Consider the following 17,146-nt stretch of genomic DNA (forward strand, 5'->3'; position numbering starts at 1 on the left):
ACTGCTCATGAAAATGTTTGAAATCTCTCTTGAGTACAATACGTGGTTTAGTTTTGGGGAGTTTGGTATTTCTGATCACTGCGATGGCACAGTGGTCACTAAGATCGTTCCCAAAAACACCAGCATCAGTATACTTTTGGGGGGTGTTTGTTATTATCAGATCTAGGAGAGTTGACCTGGAAGGATATTTAACGTTGGGCCGAGTAGGGCTGTCTATTAATTGACTTAAATTCAGTGAGTCACAGATAGATTTTAGGCCATCTGAGGCTGATGACAACCAATCAAGATTTAGATCTCCCATCAAGATAAACTCGCCCGAATTTAACCCTGTGACAAAGTTATTTAAGGAGTTTAGAGCCTCACTGCAGGCAGAAGGGGGCCTGTAGCAGCCCATGACTGTAAGGGATTGTCCCTGTTGAAATTCAAGTTTTAATGCCAGGAACTCAAACTGTTTGCTGAGAGATACAGAGGAGAGGAGAGTAGCATGAAATTTGTTTTTTATATAAATGGCTACACCACCCCCTTTCCTGGGACGATCACAGCGAAAAACATTATAACCACTGATTGCAATATCCTGGTCTGAGACAGATTTACTGAAAAAAAAAAAGGGGGCGGGAAACAGAGTAAAGAAGATGAGACAGCGTGAAAGACATGGTTTGTCTGTGTTATGTTCCACAGGAGGCTGAACTGCACAGTTGGCAAAGGAACTATTACAAACGTTTCTCTGAAGGCTCACTCTCTCATTACGCCAGCTTTGTGATCATGTATCATCACCTACACACGTTTTAATAGGCTGTTTTCATATGGCATGCCATAAAGTAAAAACTTACATAGCATTCTACCTTAAACCTGAGCTCTTCAGAGCAACTTAAGACCTGAGCAGCAGTTGATGACTTTGCCTGAATTAAGACGCAATAGTGCTTTGTGATTAACTTAAAATTAGATTTACTCAAGGATTCAACAACGGATCTTCAGTGCTTCTTGAGCATTCTGTTTCATTTGGAGTTATGAAATAGACTAAATACTACATTAGTGACACCTTTTACCATATACAAGCCACATAAATAAAAAAATTAAAATAAAGAAACCACAGGACAAATATGGTTGGTGTTACCTATTACAGAATGGTTATTCTGTATCTTTCTAGAATTACTCAGAGTCCAGCGTTGCATGCTATTTTGCTCAAAGCACATTCACGGTGAAGTTCATGTAATTTGGAATAACTGCTTTGTGGATTTTATTTCTTTCTCTGTGTTCTATCGCCTCGTCATTTGCAACTTTATTATTACCATTTTGTATCCTTTATTATCCTGCTTGTAATAGTATATTGTGAGTTATACTTCCAATACACTTCATCCTCTCTCTTTCCCTGCTTTGATAGCAGAGTCCTGAAGCAGCTGAGCTGCCAAAATTAGTTTAGCATATCAATAAGACAGCCGGACTGAGGATAGACCAGGTTGGAGCTGGCGAGCTTTCAGCGCACTTTTTTGGCACAAAATTGTCACTGCACCAACATGAATATGCCTACACCTCCCCCTGGTGCGCTGTCAACTCCCCCTTTTTACTTTATGGTTTTTACTTTATGGCATGCCATATGAAAACAGCCTATTAAAACGTGTGTAGGTGATGATACATGATCACAAAGCTGGCGTAATGAGAGAGTGAGCCTTCAGAGAAACGTTTGTAATAGTTCCTTTGCCAACTGCGCAGTTCAGCCTCCTGTGGAACACAACACAGACAAACCATGTCTTTCTCATCTTCTTTGCTCTGTTTTCACACCCTTTTTTTCAGTCTCTCTGTTTAGTTTTTCCTTTCTCCTTTGTTAAACTTTGACCTGGACAGGGACCACTGCAGGCCTTTAATATTCATGTCTTTTTCTGTTGCGCAGATAGTTTGTCGTAATCTTTTTATTTATTGGTTTGTGTGTGTGTTTAAACTGTTTAAACATACCCCGTATAGTTAAAGGATTCAACCGATCCCGTTGTTGCAGTCTAATGGTGCGGCCACACCAAACGCGAATTTGCGGCGCGATTACATACAAAGTCAATGCAAAGACGCGTTTAGCCGCCGATTCGCCTCGGGCGGCGCGATTCGCGCGTTTGGCGCGGCGAGTTTGGAGCGTTCATGCATTTGGGCGGTAGACGCAAATTCGCTCGAGTTCAAAATATTCCCCCACGACGTCATTGTTTTGACGACGTTGGGGGGCAACTGCCGCCTGCTCTGGCTCCAACTCCGCCGGAGGATGGAGGAGAAAACAATCTGTGCGGTGTGTCATCATCCAGAGTTATACGATACGGCGTGTGTACTCTACAGAGACCGGAAAAACAGGAGCAGGCTTGGTTGAAAGTCTCTGAGGAGACAGGTTTTGAATGTAAGTTCTGAAAACATTCGTTCCCAGCTGGATCTGCCTGTACGGGCTATCACTGAGTCTGACTGTGTTTTCCTCAGCAGAGTTTTAAGCCTGATAGAGAGGAGGAAAGTGCGGGGCAGGGGCAGAGCGAGGGAAAAGATGGAAGTTCTCTGTGCTCCTCTCTTTCCTCCACCCCTTCACTATCCCCAGGGAGACCTCCGGGAACATGGGTCGGGGGTTCAGGTGGTCGGGGGTACGGGGTGTCGGAGGTTCGGGGGATCGAGGATGAGATCGCAGGGAACAGCCAGGCAGGGCTGGTGGATTACCAGGGAGAGGCAGCAGGCATTGATTGTGATCTCCAAAGCTTTCACACACTCTCCTGTCATGCTTTGGAAACCACAGCTCATTGTTTTTCAGATGCTCTTTTGGACTTTCGGTCTTTAAATGAACGAGCTCTCTACTCCGCATGCGCAGTACCGCGCATTCGCGTGTTTGCGCCTCAGCTTGTCAAAAAAGTCCAGCGGCGAGACTCGGGCGTTCACGCGGCGCGTGACAGGCCATTCGCGCGAGTAAATTCGCGTGTTCGCGTTTGGTGTGGCCGCGGCATAATGAAGTGAACTGTACTGGCTGATTGTTTTGTTTTAATTTTTTTCTGTTGTTGGACTTATTGGCCAGTTTTTGATGATGTGTTTCTCAGTCTTACTACAGCCACAAGTCATCTCTTCTAACCGAGCAGTTGCAAACAGCGGAAAGCAGCTGAAAGCAGCTGAGAGGAGCAGTGCGAGCCTCAGGTTACCCTTTGAGCCTTTAGCCCTGATTTATGCCTCTGTCTCTGGTAAGGTGACTGACCCAGACAACATTGTGTTAGTTTAAACACGTCTTTTTTTGATGATGATAATGATTAAACTCATCACTCAGATTTGACAGCGCAGCGGTCAAAATTAATCTTAAGAGGTATGTATGCCCTGCTCAAATCATGTGTTTCTTGATGTTCTATGCAATTTTATAAATAAATGAGTGCCCTTTATGCTTTCAGTGATGGGTTCTAACTGCAGGTGACAGAAGTACAACGGAGGTATTCTCCTGAAAACACTTGAACCTGTTTTTAACCAGGATTATGAGGCCACCTTTTCCAAGCTTGTGTGGTTTATCCTTTAGAACAGTCGCAGTTTTCGGCAGTCTCTTCATAGTCCTTATACTTATTACTACGGTATGTCTGTGGGCTAAAAGAGAAAGTATTTCTTTGTTATGAAAGCCGAGTCCGAAGTATAATTTCACTAATTCATCTAACTGACCAGACGGCATTTTGTAGAAGCAGTTCGCTGGTTGTTAGTCTCAAAAGGTCTTTATTCTCGACATTTCAACTTTATTCTCGAAATCCAATTTCGACTTTATTCTCGCTATTATATTCTGACTTTATTCTCGACATTTTGATTTTATTCTCGACATTCTATTTCTACTTAATTCTCGACATTCTATTTCTACTTAATTCTCGACATTATACCCCGACTTTATTCTCGACATATCGACTTTTTCTCAACATTTAAACTTTTTTCCTCGACATTTTGCCTTTTCTTTTTTCTCACGGGTGGCCCTAATACTCTTCCATAGTCTTATACTCCCACAGGAGTTGAAACTGGAGTGGACAACTGCGATCTTACTGTGAGACCCATGAGGATGTAAGGCCCACGAGGTGTGTAAGACCACATGTCACAGGCCTGCAAGGCTGTGTGAGGCCTGTGTGGGAGAAGTTGTTTAATTCTGCTCATATGAGAATGTCCTGACAAGTAAGAGGTAAATTTAAAGAGACTGGGACGGTGAAATTTTCATTTATGAATGAACAAGATCTCGCACTTCACATTGCTCCCTCAGTTTTTCACATTTTTCACTGTTGTAAAGAGTGTCTTGAGCTGACTGTGTCTTGAGCTGACTGCTGGGGTTGAGTATTTGAGCCAACTGCTGGAGCTGAATGAGTCTCTAGTTGAGTCACAGTGGTGTGACACTGGCTCAAGGAGAGAAAGTGGTGGGTGAAAGAGGTCTTTTGTCACTTGTGGAGAGGTTGTTTCATATATTTTGCTCATAAAAGAATATTATACCATGATAGAGGACACATTTGCTTTTCTCTTCTGCTCTTTTCAGTCAGTAGGCAGACAGGCTGAGAGCGGGTAAGTTACTGATCTAATAGCCTGTGTGAAGGCAAGGTAGCTTTCTATTATCATGTTTGCAGGCAAGTTAGCTTTCTTTTAGCCTATTTGCAGGAAAATTAGCTTTCTATCAGGCTAGCTGCAGGTAAATTAGCCATCTATTGCGCTAGCTGCAGGTAAGCTAGCTTTCTATTAGCGTGTTTGAAAGCAAGTTAGTGTAACCCGCTGGTTATCAAGGCAGCCCTGCAACGGTAGGCGGTACTGTGATTTCCTGTCGTTCCCAGGAAGGGGGATAAATTTGCCTGCGTAGCTCCACTCTCTCTCTCTCTCTATGCTTCCGGGGTCGGAGCAGGTAAGAGCTGTGCTGCTGATCACCTCGTGGTAGCTAAAGTTGGACTTATTAACTAAAGAAAAAATGTTTTAATCCTAGGACCGTGTTTGTGTGTGTGTGGCTGTGTGGTTTGGCACGTTTGAAGTTCCGTGATACGTCTAGTGATGACCGGCGGAGTGTTGTGCTGTGATTGCAGACAGCCGAGGTAAATCAATGATTGATTGTAGCATCCAGTACAATGTGAATGCAAAACTGATGTCTTCGGCAGTGGCTAATATGTTGTATTTGTGTTACAGTTTGCCACTGTTATCTTGTCTTTTGCTTTGTTTTGTTTTTTTGCTTTATTTCTTCCTCTGTCCCTTTTCTTGTGTTTTGTTATTCTTGGTTAAGATTAGCTTTAAGTTGCCTTGGTCAAGCTTACGTTCGCTGTGGGTTTAGTAGAGTTCTGCTTTGTCTAAGCTGAATTAGTGTTCCTTTTGGCTTTCTGTTTTGGGTTAAGCTTCTGTCTTTTCTTTTCCTTCAGTTTGCAGAAAGATGCCGCTCAGTAACAGAGTGTAGAAATGCATTAAATTTCATTCAGAGACCAAGACTGTTCCAACTCCAGTTCCTCCTCTGAGAGTTACATGAGAAGGGCTTGCAGTTTCTTCTTTTAAATCTGTGATTTGCTTGGGGGCTTGAATGCTTTGCTTCCCATTATATGTGTCGCATTAGCCTGTCCTTTTAAGGCTATTTGTGCCTTCATATGTACTACACAGATGCTCGCTTCTCAAACTTAAACACATCCATGAATGGTTCTTATAAGGCATCTTCTCCTTATTGTTGCTTTGCTAGAGTCTCAATTATAATTATTATCTTGATTGTTATTACTAATTTCCACCTCTTGTGCCTTTCACAGAGCGGAGAATTCACTGCAACTGCCATAGTTCATAATCCAGATAAGATATTTCATCTTCTCATTTTCTCCAATAAATTGCCAACTTCAACTCAAGCATTCTGAGTGTGGCAGTGCTTACTTTGTTATGTTCCTCACACCAATCTGCCTATGCCTTTTAACTCTATGGTTAGATATCTCTAGCTTAGACCAAATCTTCTTTTTATCTCTTTCTGCATGCCAAAAACCTTCCTCCCTCTATAGTTTGGTTAATAATCACCCGCTGGAGATGCTTATCACATGTAATTTATCCTCCTAGCTTTACTCAGGGCTTTCAGTTAGAAAGGTGCTGTTACTCTGCAGCAATCAGCAAACCTCTCTGCAACGTGTGAGGCGCTGGTGTTCATCTGCTTCTTAATACTACCGAGACTTCAACTCTATTGTTGCATTCAAAGATCTCCGAAACCGCATCCCTGGTAAGCATATAACTGGTGGTGGTCAGATTCACTCAGTGTCACTGTCATTGCTGTCACAAAAGGTCATCGGACCTTTGCACAGTCATTGCTGTCACTAAAGGTCGTCGGACCTTGCTCACTGTCATTTCTGTCACAAGGTCGTCGGACCTCTGCACACTTTCATTGCTGTGTATTAGTGTCATTGCTGACAATAGTGGTCGTTAGGCCTAGGCTTAGTGTCAGTGCTGACATCAAAGGTCGTCGGACCTAGGCTTAGTGTCATTGCTGACAAATGGTGGTCGGACCTTGGCTTAGTGTCATTGCTGACATAAAGGTCGTCGGACCTCTCACCTTTGTCATTGCTCACATCAATGGTCTTCGGACCACTCATCTCTGTCATTATTAGGTTTTATTATAAGGTTTTCAGACCTCTTACCTCTATCATTGCTGACATAAGGGGTTGAGTTCTAATCATCTTATTTCCTTTCTGTCTCCTCTGGTGGTTACCCCAATGATTTGTATTATCATAACATTATTCCTATGTCTTCTCTTTGCAATTATCTAGAAGCATCAGACTGGCTTCAGGTAAGTATTCTTTCATTCTTTTGGGGGATATTCATAATTCATAACGTCATTGCACCCCCTACATTGATTATTTTGCTCAATGCTTGATGGGGTCTAACCACCAAACTTTCTTTGCATTCATTCATTAAATCTGTTCATAACTCTTTCTGGTGTATAAGTCTCTCCTGATTGAAATAATTTTTTTAAAGCTACAAGGAGCCACTGCAAAGGAGTCAAAGAGCCACATGAGGCTCCAGAGCCACAGGTTGAAGACCCTTGGCTTAGATCGTATTTTTTGGCTCAATATCAGTTTGTTCATATGAATAATAAATCGCCTTTGCACATCAGGGGGTGTTATGGAGTTCAGTGCTTGGTCCATTTCTTTGCATCTTGTATATACTTCCTCTTGGCACCACAGTGAGGAAACATTGAGCATATTGGATCTTTGGGGTTCCTGGGGGAACAGCAGCCATACAGATGTGAGGAGGGCCTTCAGCATGAGCAGGATCAGACTTCTGATCAATAACAAACTACCTGTGACACCGCTTCAGGTGGGCAAACTTTCCACATCACAGGATGTTCCAGAAATACAGAAGTATGTGTTCTCAATGCTTGAAAAACGAGCCCACAGCTTTCCCGGAGAGGAGTTGTTCCTCACTAACGAGGCCTGACTGGACTTGTTTATCTGATGCAGTCATGCAATGTTTTTTATTGCTGTGTGTGTGTGTGTGTGTGTGTGTGTGTGTGTGTGTGTGTGTGTGTGTGTGTGTGTGTGTGTGTGTGTGTGTGTGTGTGTGTGTGTGTGTGTGTGTGTGTGTGTGTTTACTAATGGTTTAATTTTAGGTCTGAGAAAGTTTATGCTCTTGAAATCGATGACTAAATTATGAAAGCTAGCTGCAGGGTTTACTCCTTAACATCCTGAATGGATTGAAGCTTCAGTGAAACACACACACACACACACACACACACACACACACAAATAAACACACACTGCCAGTAAAGTCACGTTAATGTCTGAAAGTTTCCCACAACAGCTGGGGCCGTGATGCTGGTGTGGAGGCTTCTGATGAGCGCACTGTTACAACATCCCAACCCACAGAGACACATACACTCAGGGGGATGAAGCTCTGACATATGGACCGAGTCAGAGAGTGAGTGAAAACACTTCAGCAGGGTTTGAGACACTCCTCTTCCAGGAAACAGATTCCTCCTGTGAATCTCAGAGGTGGAGATTTCCACACCAAAGACTGGGAGGACACTCAGCAGAAATATTACCCCCTGACTGGGTATGGAGAGTTTGAAATTCCACAGAAACTTGTCTTAAAGCCTGGAATCTACCAGCCCAGACTTCAGGCCAGATGAAATCCCTCAGGAGAACACCCTGTGCAGACCAGAGTCTGTACTTCCTCTTCCAGTGTCCTGTCTGCTGCATATCTATGTTATTTCCAGATCTTCTTTGCTTAATTTAATATTTTCTGTTTTTTATCAGGGTCTGGTTTTCTCTTTGACCATCACATCATCTCCCCTTCCACATAAGACGAGCCCCCTCACTGTCTGCTTTTAAAACACCTCATTTTAATTCTGTGGCTTTTCTCCCAGCCTCTGCTAAAGTTTGAGCATTGGCATTAAAACCAAGTCCTCCTTGATGTGAAGCAGCTGCTGCTGGTTCAAGATAAAGCACAAACAAGGCTTTTTATTTAGCTTCACTCTGACAGTGAGGTAAAAACACATCAAAAGTCAGAGCATCAAGACGCTCTTTAACAGGGTGTCTACCAGTGTCAGGGTCTTTACCAGTGTCAGGGTCTCTACCAGTGTCAGGGTCTCTACCAGTGTCAGGGTCTTTACCAGTGTCAGGGTCTCTGAAAGTGTCAGGGTCTCTACCAGTGTCAGGGTCTTTACCAGTGTCAGGGTCTTTACCAGTGTCAGGGTCTTTACCAGTGTCAGGGTCTCTACCAGTGTCAGGGTCTCTACCAGTGTCAGGGTCTCTATCAGTGTCAGGGTCTCTACCAGTGTCAGGATCTCTACCAGTGTCAGGGTCTCTACCAGTGGGGAAGATGGTGCCAGTGTGTGTGGCACGCAGTCTGACCCTGTGTTTGTGTTTGTCCTACTACTAACAATTGTTCCCGATCACATACACTCTCTGCTGTGTTACAAACGCCAAGTGTTGCTAGATATCAATCTTTCTGTTGACTCTGTGGCAAAGTTTGATCTTAATGGACAGAGGAATACACTTCCCCCTTTCCTCTCGGGTGTGCCTGCTCACCTGCTCCGGGTTGAGGTGCCACTTCCCCGGTCTCCCCGAAGGAGACGTCATAGGCGCAGGGGCAGACGTGGCGGCTCTCTGGTCAAATTTAAAGCCTGCCTGGCACTAGGGAAAACTCGGCTTCCCTGCAACTTTCCAACTTTCTATGGCGGAGTATGTTGCAGTCTGGCCTCCTGGCGATCCCCCGTTTCCGTGGGTACCTGGCTGATACCTGTAGTTGGCCCAGATGATGAGATCCACCCTCTGCGCCCTCGCCTTTTTCGTCCTCGTCGATGTGGAGTAAACCATCGCCACCTCCGGCCGCTGGGTCAAGCAGCCCGGACGGCTGTTGACCCGGCTTCTACCAGATGTGCTCTGGTTAATGCCAGATGGGTGGCAAATAAGACTTTCATCCTGAGGGATTTTTCCACTTCTCAAGCCCTGGACCTCATGTCACAGAGACTTGGCTAAACGTAGGTGAGTCTGCCGCTCTGTCAGAACTATTACCGCTTGACTGTTTGTTCTTACACTCACCACGAACCACTGGACGCGGAGGAGGAGTAGCAGTTGTTTTTAAAGACAGTTTAAGCTGCAAACAATTGTTATCCCTTTCCTTCTCAAGTTTTGAAGTGTGTTTGTTTGAGCTGGGCCATTTCAGCCCGGTAATTGCGCTGTCATTTACCGTCCACCGAAGTACAATAAGGACTTCATCTGTGAATTCTCTGACTTCTTGGCGGAAATCGCCCCAAACTACGACACTATTTTAATTGTGGGGGATTTCTCTGTTCACGTATGGGGCACCGTTTGTAAAGCAGCACATGCTAAAAATGCCCAGCAACATTTTGTCACATTTAGCTTCAAACCATGTGCAAGAAAAGGGTGAGATTTTTTCTAGTGACCTTTTATGACATTTTGAACAATATTTGTAATCTTAAAAAAATCTTAAAAAGTTAAATGTTAAATCTAAATGATAAATCTAAATGTTAAATATAAATATAAATGTTAAATATAAATGTTAAATATAAATATAACTATAAATATAAATATAAATGTTCAATCTAGATCTAAATGTTAAATATAAATGTTAATTCTAAATCTAAATGTTAAACCTAAATATTAAATCTAAATCTAAATGTAAAATCTAAATCAGAAATGTTAAATCTAAATGTTAAATATAAATCTAAATGTTAAATCTAAATGTTATATATAAATCTAGATGTTAAATATAAATGTTAAATCTAAATCTAAATGTTAAATATAAATGTTATATATAAATCTAGATATTAAATATAAATGTTAAATCTAGATCTAAATTTTAAATATAAATGTTAAATCTAAATCTAAACGTTAAATCTGAATCTTAATCTAAATGTTAAATCCAATTGTTAAATCTAAATTTTAATCTAAATGTTAAATCTGAATGTTAATTATAAATCTAAATGTTACATATAAATGTTAAATCAAAATCTAAATGCTAAATCTAAATCTAAATCTTAATGTTAAATCTAAATGTTAAATCTAAATCTAAATCTCAATGTCAAATCTAAATCTAAATGTTAAATCTTAATCTAAATCTAAATGTTAAATCTAAATGTAAATCTAAATCTAAATGTTAAATCTAAATCTGAATCTAAATGTTAAATCCTTATCTAAATCTGAATGTTAAATCTTAATCTAAATCTAAATGTTAAATCTTAATGTTAAATATGAATCAAAACATAAATGTTAAATCTAAATATTAAATCTAAACTTTAATGTTAAATCTAAATGTTAAATTTTAATCTAAATCTTAATGTTCAATCTAAATGTTTAATCTTAATCCAAAACTTAAATGTTAAATCTAAATCTCTTGGACCAAACTAAATATTTAGCTAACATGCAAATTGAAACACCCAGTTACAGGAAGTACCAAAATAAAAGCTCACAGAACCACCATTGTGGTGTTCAACATGTTATCATGCAGTGTCAGAAATAAACGGCTGCTAGCACAGCTGATAGAGATAATCCGATCTATTTAATTGTGATGTATTAGCGGAATGAGTTAAAAAGATATATATCACACAAAATGTCGAGGGAGACTGGCATGGCTGAGAGCATAGGAAGGGCTGTTCTGGCAGCCATAAAACAATTTGTTACCGCGTCAGCTTCATCGCCTGCTGCAGAGCAACCGCACTTGGTGTTTCCAACTCGCCTCGCATTAGTTAGCCGACGACCTTAGTTAGCCCATTCGCTAAAGTGCCCTTCATGCTTAGCATATCTGCTTCGTCTTTTATTGCCAATCATGTACACGTTAAAAAACAGTACAGAAATGTAGTTAATGCATTGTTTATGTCATTACAGGCTGCCAAGAACTCTCTTATTCCACAGGTCTGCAGCCATACCATCCACCTCCCCCTTGTAGACTTGGGTAAAGTTAGAGATGTAACGTCTGCAAAATCACAGCACACATCTTCACAACCATCCTCACTGTTAAACTAAACAACTTCCTAACTAAACGTACATTTCTCTAAGGTAAGAGCTTTCGTATATTTAAAAGATATGCTTGATCATCGGGGTGAGTTTGGTGCCACTACAGTTAACAACAATGCAGTTGGTACAGTTGCAACATCTCTAACTATACCCAAGTCTACAAGGGTGGAAACCCGAAGTTGTCACTGTGGGACTATACCGTGCGGTATGATGTCCCTGTGGAGGTGGACAATGTGGCTGGTCCAGGTGAAATAAGAGAGTTCCTGGCAGCCTGCAGTGACATAAACAACATGCTTGGGCTAATGGAAAACACCATTTGGGTTGGAAAACACCGAGTGCAGTTGCTCTGCAGCAGGCGATGTAGCTGACGCCTGTAAAATTGTTTTATGGCTGCCAGAACAGCCCTTCCTATACTCTAAGCCATACCAGTCTCCCCCGACATTTTGTGCAATATGTATCTTTTTAATTCATTCCGCTAATACACCACAATTCTCAGATTCTCTCTATCAGCTGTGCTAGCAGCCGTTTATTTCTGACACTGCATGATAACATAATAAACACCACAATGGTAGCTCCGTGAGCTTTTATTTTGGTACTTCCTGTAACCGGGAGTTTCAATTTGCATGTTAGCTAAATATTTAGTTTGGTCCGAGACATTTAGATTTAACATTTAGATTTAGATTTAACATTTAGATTTAGATTTAGATTTAACATTCAGATTTAGATTTAACATTTAGATTTAGATTTAACATTTAGATTTAGATTTAACATTTAGATTTAGATTTAACATTTAGATTTGGATTTAACATATAGATTTAGATGAAACATTTAACATTTAGATTTAGATTAAGATTTAATATTTAGATTTAACATTTAGACTTAGATTTAACATTTAGATTTAGATTTAGATTTAACATTTAACATTTAGATTTAGATTTAGATTTAATATTAAGATTTAACATTTAGATTTAGATTTAGATATAACATTTAGTTTTAACATTTAGATCTAGATTTAGATTTAGATTTAACATTTAGATTTAGATTTAGATTGAACATTTAGATTGAACATTTAGATTTAGATTTAGATTTAACATGTAGATTAAACATTTAGATTCAGATTTAGATTTACCATTTAGATTTAGATTTAATATTTAGATTTAACATTTAGATTTATCATTTAGATTTAGATTTAGATTTAGATTTAACATTTAGATTTATCATCTAGATTTATCCAGGTATTCGATGCCTTCTTTTCCAACCACATGCCTGTGCTTCTTGATTTTATTCCGCCTGGTCTAGCGACTAAACCGTGCGCTCCGGCGTGCAGGTGCCGCATAGTTAATCCCTCCACTGCGGCTCTCTTTTCCTCTGCTTTTAGCGCAGCAGTGTCGAGACCTGAGTCACTTAATAACAAGGACACTGAACAGTTAATGTCCTCCTTTCTGCGCACGTGTAGTATTATTCTTGATGATGTCGCTCCTCTTAAAATGAAGCCCCCAAAACCCAGAACAGAGCCGTGGCTGAATGAAGTCATTCGTGCTGCTCGGCGTGAGTGCAGACAGGCAGAGCACAAGTGGAAGAAAGATAAGCTTCAAGTTTCTTATGAAATTATGAAAGACAGCTGGAAAAAATACCAGAAAGTCGTGAAGGAACAAAAGACTAAGCATTTTTCTGATATTATTTCAAGCAACATTCATAATCCACATGTTGTTTTTAAAACTGTTGGTTCCATTTTAAATGCTCCTCAGTCCACTTGTCTGGAAGCTTCTTCTGAGATCTGCCAGCAGTTTCTTGTCTTTTTTGTAGATAAGGTTAAAAACATCAGAGCCCACATACTCCCACCTTTGTGTGACTCTCCTGTTTCTTATACTTGCTCTGCTGTCTTCAAGCAGTTTGAGCCAGTGTCTCTGTCCACTCTCCAAAAAATTGTAAGTCAGCTTAAACCTGCTGGCTGTCCTTTTGATGGTGTCCCACCTCGCCTTTTTAAAGAGGCGTGGGAATCCATTGGTCCAAACGTCCAACAGATTATCAACAGCAGTCTGTCCTCTGGCGGTGTTCCTTCTTATCTTAAAGAAGCTGTAGTGGAACCTCTGATTAAAAAACCTCATTTGGATTTCTCTATTTTATCAAATTTTAGACCAATCTCAAAGCTTCCTTTTATTTCAAAAATCCTTGAGAAAGCTGTGCTTTTACAAATCCAATCCATTTTAAGTAGCCATGGCATCCTTGACATTTTTCAGTCTGGTTTTAAAGCATTTCACAGCACTGAGTCTGCACTTTTAAGGGTTTTTAACGATCTTTTACGGATTACTGACTCTGGTGACTCAGCTCTTTTAATGCTTTTGGATCTGACTGCTGCTTTTGACACAGTGGATCACACAACTCTCATTGCTCGCCTCGAACACTGTGTTGGTTTTAAAGGTAGAGCTCTTAACTGGTTCAGGTCCTACTTGTCTGAGAGGTGTTTTAGAGTAAAAGTTGGTGATTGCTTCTCTTCTTGTGCCCCCCTAACCTGTGGAGTTCCTCAAGGCTCTGTTCTTGGTTCCATCTTCTTCTCCCTCTACCTCCTTCCACTTGGCCTGATTTTTAAAAAGCACGGCATATCCTACCATCTGTATGCAGACGACAAACAGCTTTACCTGCCAATAAAGAAAAGTGATGGCAGCTCTCTTAAACGTCTGCCGGACTGTCTGAAAGACATCAAAGACTGGATGGCCCTGAGCTTTTTAAATTTCAATGAAAATAAAACTGAACTGATCATTTTTGGCCCTGGTGGAGCCCAGATAGCACCTCTCAGGGACCTGGACCCTCTTTTACCTTATTTTAAACCCACAGTTTTAAATCTTGGTGTAAAGATTGAGAGTGATTTTAAATTGGATCAACAAATTAATTCAGTTATAAAATCCAGTTTTTATCACCTCAGGCTTTTATCCAAGATTAAATAGGTTTTATCTTTTAACGATTTTGAGCGGGTAATTCATGCTTTTATTTCTACGCGACTAGACTACTGTAATGCTCTCTACGTTGGTGTAAATCAGGCTTCTCTTGCACGCTTACAGGTAGTCCAGAATGCAGCTGCTCGTCTTTTAACAGGAGCACAAAAGCATGAACACATCACTCCGATCCTGGAGTCCCTCCATTGGCTTCCCGTTCATTTTAGGATTCATTTTAAAATTTTATTATTTGTTTTTAAATCTTTTCAAGGATCAGCACCTCAGTACATCTCGGATCTTTTACATATTTACACTCCCTCGTGGTCCCTGAGGTCTGCTGATCACTTTCACCTCGTGGTCCCAAAAACTCGTTTAAAGACCCGAGGTGATCGAGCCTTTTCAGTGGTGGCTCCCAAATTATGGAATGATCTGCCACTCAATATAAAAACATCCCCCACCCTAACGACTTTTAAATCACGTCTTAAAACTCACTTTTATTCTTTGGCTTTTAACTCAGCATGAGAGTTGTGTGATCCGTGTCCTTTTATGTCTTTTATGGTCTTAACCCCTTTTTTCTGTTTATGACTCTTATTTCTTTTTATGTGTTATTTAAATTGATTTTATTTCTTTTATGTTATTTTAACTGTGCAGCACTTTGGTGAACTTGTTTTGAAATATGTGCTATATAATTAAAGTGGATTGGATTGGATTGGAGTGTCAGGGTCCTTATCAGTGTCATGGTCTTGATCAGTGTCAGGGTCTCTACCAGTGTCAGGGTTTTTTACCAGTGTCAGGGTCCTTATCAGTGTCATGGTCTTGATCAGTGTCAGGGTCTCTACAAGTGTCAGGGTTTTTTACCAGTGTCAGGGTCTCTGCTAGTGTCAGGGTTTTTTACCAGTGTCAGGGTCTTTATCAGTATCAGGATCTCTACCAGTGTTAGGGTCTCTACTAGTGTCAGGGTTTTTACCAGTGTCAAGGTCCTTATCAGTGTCAGGGTCTCGATCAGTGTCAGAGTCTTGATTAGTGTCAGAGTCTTGATTAGTGTCAGGGTCTTGATCATTGTCAGGGTCTTTATCAGTGTCAGGGTCTCTTTCAGTGTCAGGGCTCATGGGCCCTGGTGGGAACTTTTCATCCTGGTTCCAGTGATGACTGAGTAAAGTCCTTTCCTCTGAATGTGCTGGAAGGATCAGTCAGTCCCTACAGAGAGCCTTGCCCTCCACTCTGAACAGAAACAGTTGTATGGGTTGACAGGGTTTTGTCTCATTGAGCAGCGCTTGCTCATTTCCCGAGCTTCTTTTGACCCACCTTGACTGTGTCCACGGCCTGGATCTTTTTTATGTGTTTATCTCAAAAGTTTCATCACTGGGAAAAAGATCTCTTTATAAGCCATGCCATCCTCAGAACGAATCATGATGGTTCTGAATGTTTCTCTGGAACTATCATCATCATCCTCAGTGTCAGCATCACAACCAGCTGCTGTACAGCACAGAGTGTGTATGCACAGAGCTTGGGAGCCACCCAGAGCCTCTTTAGGAAACACTGCATGACAGGCCAAGATCAGCTGGTATCATTTGATGTGCATGAGTAAGGATGGATGGGTTAGGATGAACACAGTAGGTTGGTTCAAGTTGAATGCGTTAGGTTGGATGTTTTAGGTGAAACCCATTAGGATTGATGCTGGATAGGAGTAATTTGGTTAAGAAGGTGTGGAGTAAGAAATGACTATCTAACAGTAAATCATCAACTTTAATGATTCATCAAACACACTTGAATTAAATCATATATATATATGTGTGTGTGTGTGTGTGTGTGTGTGTGTGTGTGTGTGTGTGTGTGTGTGTGTGTGTGTGTGTGTGTGTGTGTGAACTGATGTGTATAACCCTAATGTGTTAATCTTGTGTGTATAAACAAAAGTGTATGGACTGGTATGTGTAAAACCTTATACATTTAAAACTAATGTGTATAACGCAATGTGTATAAGCTGATGTATAAACTAATTTACATGTATTGGTGTGTATTAATTGATATGTACAAACTGCGTATAAGCTAATGTGTATACACTAGTTTTTATAAACTAATGTGTACAAACAAATGTGTATAAGCTAATGTTTATCAACTAATGTTATCAAACTAATGTGTATCAGCTACTCTGTATAAACTAATGTGTTTAAACTGCTGTTTATAAGCTGATGTGTATAAGCTTATGTTTATCAACTAATGTAACTAAACTAATGTGTCTGACCTAACCTGTATAAGCTAATGTGTGTATGAAGAGCAAATAGTTCTTACTTAGAACTCTTTATTGGTCTTCCTGAGCACTTAATGAGGCCCTTTTTCAAAGCGTACCTTGGCTTCTTTCCATGCTAATGGAAAACAGATGCTGTTCTAATGCTTGACAGAATCATTCAGTAAATTACTAAAAATGACCCAAATTCTCAGGAATTCACAGTCAACCCCCTCCTCTCCATGTCCTTGGAGTGGGTGAGGTCTTCACATGTGAATCATAATGCTGGGAGGTAAATGTTAATTGCTATCACATGTTTATGCGTGTAAGATTGATACATAGTTGTATGATGGGAAAATACTCTTAGAGATCACACATATGTCTGTGTATTTATGACAATATGACTGAGATGTGTTAACTTTAGGAAATCTTCTGCTGTTGGTTTACTTTGAATGAAAATGATTTCTTATCTTTTTTCTTTAATGGTGTAAAACAATTCACAACGTTCCCAAAGTAGATTTTTTTTAGTGGGTGGATCAACTGTGTCTGCTGCTGTACTGTCT

This window comes from Halichoeres trimaculatus, unplaced genomic scaffold (assembly GCF_033239565.1).
Source record: "Halichoeres trimaculatus isolate MK-OKI-2021-1 unplaced genomic scaffold, fHalTri1.1 fHalTri1_scaffold_15, whole genome shotgun sequence".
NCBI classification, from domain to species: domain Eukaryota; kingdom Metazoa; phylum Chordata; class Actinopteri; order Labriformes; family Labridae; genus Halichoeres; species Halichoeres trimaculatus.